This window comes from Mus caroli, chromosome 3 (genome assembly GCF_900094665.2).
Source record: "Mus caroli chromosome 3, CAROLI_EIJ_v1.1, whole genome shotgun sequence".
In the NCBI taxonomy this organism is placed as follows: Eukaryota; Metazoa; Chordata; class Mammalia; order Rodentia; family Muridae; genus Mus; species Mus caroli.
The window spans coordinates 146,541,485-146,547,199 of NC_034572.1; the positions used below are offsets into that span (position 1 = coordinate 146,541,485).

Consider the following 5,715-nt stretch of genomic DNA (forward strand, 5'->3'; position numbering starts at 1 on the left):
AGGAGGAGGAGGAGGAGGAGGAGGAGGGGGAGGAGGAAGAGAAGGAGGAAGAGACGAGGAGAAGGAAGAAGAAGAAAAGGAGGAGAAGTGAGTAGCTGCCTCCTTCCAGCAGAAAGGCCCCTAAGGTATCTTACCCATGTCTGTCTGTCTGTCTGTCTGGTTCTGCATGCTGCATGTCTGTTCTGCCTCTGACTTACTGTCTCTGCCTCTCTGCCCTATCAGGGTGTATGTATTGGGTGCATGCGTCTGAGTGGTATATGTCTGGTTATCTAGGTGACATGTCTTGGTCACTGCTGCCCGTCTCTTTAAGTCTGCATATACCTTCCTATCATAATTCTCTCAACACTTCCTGAAGTCTCTCTGTCCTTTGAGTATGTCTGTCCGTAAATTTCTCTTTGCCATTCATTCAGGCAGAATCACATGAATACTCTATGGGACCTGGGTATTTCTGCCCTAGGCTATTTCTATGACTGAATTTTAAAATGGCAAAGCTGTCTTAGTTAGGGTTGTACTGCTGTGAACAGACACCATGACCAAGGCAAGTCTTTTAAAGACAACATTTAATTGGAGCTGGCTTACAGGTTCAGAGGGTCAGTCCATTATCATCAAGGCAGGAACATGGCTGCATCCAGACAGGCATGGTACAGGAGGAGCTGAGGGTTTTACAACTTTATCTGAAGGCTGCTAGCAGAATACTGGCTTCTGGGCAGCTAGGATGAGGGTCTTAAAGCCCATGCCCACAGTGACACACCTACTACAACAGGGCCACACCTTCTAATAGTGCCACTCCCCAGGTGAAGCAGCACCTACAAACCATCACAAAAGCATACTTAGGTTTGTTGTGAGCCAAGAAAAACCCCGGGTTAATTCCAGCATTGCCTGTTTAGCATTATAATGATAATTGGTTTATTTATTTCTACTCACAAATATTTTAAATTAATTTTTGTGGAACCTTAAAATAGTTATGAGGCCAAGAGACTGGCTTATTGTGTTTCCTATGTAAATCTCTCGCTCTTCCTCTCCTTCTCCCTCTCTCTTTCCCTCCACCCTCTGTGTCTGTCATGTCTCCCCCTAACCCCTACTCCTGTACTAACATTTTCTATCCTGTGAGCTCTTTTTGCCTCACAGGACAACAGGGCTTGTCTTTTCTTTACACTGGGAAATTAAGGTCTAAGCTTGTGGTCAGAGTTTCAGGATAAAAACAAGCTAAGTTTGTGCTCTGCAAATTTTAAATCCAGATAAGGCAGAAAGAATTCTCCCTGTGAGCAGGTCTGATCCATGGGATAATTGACCCAGGATGCAGGCAGAAAGCCGGACTGGGCTCTCGCAGTCTTTCCTTTCTCCTGGTTTCTTTCTGGCTTCTTGCAGAGTTTCTGGAAAAGGTAACAAAGCTATATGGCGATCTACCTGCTTACCAACAAACGTGCACTGGCTCGCCAACAGGACGCTTGCTATACCCACCATCAGTTCTCTGGAGATGCACTGGTGTTGTATGACGGTAAAGCTTGTGTGTCTGCTTGGAGTCCAGGCAGAATAATGACACACAGGGTGACTACCCGTAATTATCAGCCATAACAGTGGCCCTCAGAAGCCTTAGACATGTCACCTGTAACTGTGACACTCGGAAGCCTTAGATGAACATCTTTTAACAATGGCTCCAATCTTCATCCAGACTGTAACCTCAGAAGATGGACTCTGGCTCCATATCTGGTTCTTTTACTTGTTCCTAGAATAGTTCTAATTAAAAGCTCCCTCCCCCAAACCCCCAAGTGTTTTGCTATCTCCCTAGGAAATAGAATGAAACAAAATTCATTTTCCTCTCTACCAGCAATGCTTGTAAACTGTACAAATCCCAGGAAGACCATACATTAAATTTATCTTAATGTTGCTAATTGGACCAAAAATGTTATTTGTTTCTTATTAAGGCTTTGAAAAACAAGTAAATTTTACCTGTTCAATAGCTTTCTTATCTATTCCCTCTGGTCCCAACAGAATAGAAAAGAATTTTCAATGGGGCCTTGAAAAAATGACTTCTTTCTTTTGGAAAGATTATTTGACAGCGTCTGGCCCGGTGCCTTCCTTCTGGTTTTTTTTTTTTTTTTTTTTTTTTTTTTTTTTTTTTTTTTTTTTTTTCCTGAAAACCACGAGCTCTTTCTGGTTGCTTTTACTTGCTAATGGATTTTCTTTCCTGATCATTGCTCTTACCTACATACACATGACTTCTAATGTCCTTCTGGCCTAATGGCCTTGTAAACAACTTACCTTATCCAAACCCAGAGGAAAAAATAAAATCATAAATTAAATAATGTTTCCGTATCTCCTGCACATCAAACGCAGTTCCCTTGGCTTCCCCTTGGTTTGAACCGATCATAAAATTCTCATCTTCCAACAAGCAAGGGCACAGAGGGATGGACAACAAAGAGATTAGCTGCCTACTAGCATATTCATGAAGGTCTTGTGCGCGATCATGAGAGGTCTGTAAGTTACTTATAATCCCTGCAATTTACAAATATTCAAATACCCTGGTGTCTGCGGAGAAGACGCCCACATGTTTATTTATTGCACAGAGGCAAAAGCTGATGTTGCTGTTTTTTCGTCCCTTCCCTTCCCACCCCAGATCAAGGACAACACAGAAGCCTTGGGAGAATTGGAGACTTGTTCCAGGAGAAAGAATCTGAACTCTTAAAATCCTTAAAGGTTGTAAGATTAATCTCTCACCCTTAAACTTAGGCAGGAGATACACAGGGTAACACACGGCAGTTTCACCAAATGAGCCCTATTTCCCCTTGATTCCTAAATGGTCAGTCCTGACCCAGCACTTTTCCCTAAACTGAAAAGATTAGAGAAGCTAGCAGGGCTCTGCTCATAAGATACCACTGGCAAGTTCTGACCAAGTTGCCTGGGTGTGGCTGAGTTGGTTTCAATATATCAATCACTGAATGGTATCTTGATGATTTCATCAGACAGAAGGCGATCTTACCTATTCATGGCACCAGCAGTACTCTGATTCTCAGTCTAGGCTAAGGGGGAAAATGAAGTTTCTTTATTTAAAAGTCAAATTTTTACTTTTTTGGTATCACCAACAAATAGTAATGAATGTTTAATAGTTCTTACCTGACTGTGCTAGAACATTCTTGGGCACTGAAGACACTTGAAGATTTCTAGGGAAAGGGCTGAAGGGATGGGAGAGACTCAAGAAGTGAAGCATCTCTCCTGGTGTGTTACACCCTAGCTCTCCCATAAGGCACTGTAGCAAGAATGAGCTTCAAATCATTACTTTAAAATACAGATCGTGGTTTTTATCCTGCAGTCTTCCAGACTACAGTAAGGCTGTTCTTGTGAAACAGAAACTTGTGTCCTTTCAGCAAATGTTGTTTTGTCTCCCCAACACTGTTTATAAAGCCAAAAAAATTAGAAAATAGCCAACAACCAAGACACCGAGGAGAGTCTTAGGCGGCAGTACAATAATAATTAAGGCCAATAAGATGGCTCAGCAGGTAAGGGTGTTTGTCGCCATGTCTGAGGACTTGAGTTGGATCTTCAGGACCCACCTAGTGAGGGAAGAACCACAACCGATTGCTGAGAGCTGTCCTCTGACCTCCATGGGGCACTGTGGCACACACACACACACACACACACACACACACACACACACACACTCACTCACACTCACACATATGCATGCAGACAAACACAAAAAATAAATAAATCAGGTACAACAAAATGATACCCTGGTTTTAAATGTTTTGAAACAGAAAATGTTCAAAGAACTCAAAAAAAGTGTAGTTTGATAACAATTTTAATGTCTCTGAAATTATTTCTGTTACAAAAGTGGAAAGACAAAGACTGGCTGACAGCCTCTCCTCCCCTTCCCTGCAGCCTTTGAGATTTGCCACAGACCTTAGGACAATTGGCTCCTCAAACCAGGACAATGGGAAGGAAATGAAGGGAGCCCATGTGGTGAGAGCTCCTTCCATATGCTGAAGGTAAAAACTGAGGAGAAATGCTCACTCTGAGCAACTGTGAGCGAGCTGCTTCTAACCACGCGATGGAGGGGGTTGGAATCATAGACACTGGATATAAGACTTACAAAGGGTCTGTCTGCTCTCACCTTTCCTGTTTTCCACACATCCTACCTGCTACATTGTTCTTTTTTCTGTTTTTCTATTGCTATCAAAATATATTTCCATACATATCATTGCTCTCAACAGCTGAGCACATATTCTCACACCATATACACTCTCACACACACACTCATATACACATACATACACACTTATAACACTTTCAGGCACACTCACTCACACATGAACACTCACATACACTTAGACACATACTCACACACTCATATACACACGCATACTCATACAACAATCTCAGACACACACTTCCACACACATATACACTCACAAACACATATATAGACAGACTCACAGACATTCACACACACACACGCTCACAACTCTTACAAACTCACACTCTCACACAGGCCATACTTTTTGACTTCTGTGTCACCTCGTTACACATTCCCTTCCTCCCCTTTCCTCCAGTTATGTCTAATGGTGTGCCAAAGAGTCAACAAGTCCAGGCCATGTGTGTGAGCATCCCTTCAAAAATCCCTCACCAGGCAATGTACTGTGCAGCAAAGTGAGGCTGGGCCTTTCCAAGGACTACATGTATGAAAGTGAGTCCACTACGCTCCTTAAAGCACAGCCACGATGGCTTGGGAGACATTTCTCTCCAGACCTGCCTCGAGCCTTCGAGTTAAACAGAAGAGCACAGTCTGTCTCCTCCGTGTCATCTTTCGACCCTTCTCCTGGGACTCTTGGCCCTACCTGAATTCTCATCTGTGTGCTTTTGAACACTCCTTGTGCTCTGTGCACAGGAGGAAGTCACACACACACAGACACACACACACACACATACACACAGACACACACACACACTGCTGAATGCACTGGACACAGCCTGTCCCTGCAGGCAACCGGCATCTCTGTCCAGCTTTGCTGTTGACAAGCAGCCAGGGCCACAGCCTGACAGAGCTCTCCACTCCCTGTCATTTACTTGCCACCTCACTCTATTAGCACAGAAAATGAGCTCATAATTAAGTGTGCTTTTTGTATAAGATTCTTCTGTCATGCAACCTACCTCAAATACCAGAATTGGCAGAGTCAAGAGGAAAATCTATACTGAGTGTATGGCAGTGTCCCAAGGGCAATGCTATCGTCTATTGAATGCAGTGGAGGAGACTCTCACTCTGAAGAACCTGCATGCAAACGTTCGTCAACAGTGTTGTGCCTTCCGAGTCACGGGGCTTTAAGCATGGCTTCAGACCATTTTTTGCTTCAGGTCTCTCTCTGCAGAGCAGGACAATGACAGTAAGTCCTCAAAGGTTTATTTGGTACGAATGCATCATATTTACGAGGTTCCTCAATGAGTGTCTGGCACAAAGTCAGCCTTAAGTAAATGTTCAATTGATAAATACACACAAACACACACACACACACACATACACACACGCGCACACACACACGTTGTTAGTGATGGGAGTTACCCAGTGAGGAGGAGCAGGGAATTTTCCATACACATCTTCCTGTCAGACACACTCGCATGTACCCTCATCCATCCAGACACCCTCACCCACAACCTCACCCATCCAGACACCCTCACCCACAACCTCACCCATCCAGACACCCTCACCCACAACCTCACCCA

At 43.8% G+C, this 5,715-nt stretch overlaps 1 protein-coding gene and 1 long non-coding RNA gene across 8 annotated transcripts in view; one reads left to right on the plus strand and one right to left on the minus strand.

The window, feature by feature from the left end:
* The window catches only part of St6galnac3 (ST6 N-acetylgalactosaminide alpha-2,6-sialyltransferase 3), a 513,109-nt gene that overhangs the window by 334,871 nt on the left and 172,523 nt on the right, over positions 1-5,715 (minus strand). The gene's annotated exons all lie outside the window — the stretch shown is intronic.
* The window catches only part of LOC115030629, a 5,552-nt gene continuing 2,452 nt past the window's right edge, over positions 2,616-5,715 (plus strand). The window contains exons 1-2 of the long non-coding RNA XR_003836229.1: positions 2,616-2,697; positions 3,880-3,986. This is a non-coding gene — a long non-coding RNA (uncharacterized LOC115030629). The remainder of the gene's footprint in view (positions 2,698-3,879; positions 3,987-5,715) is intronic.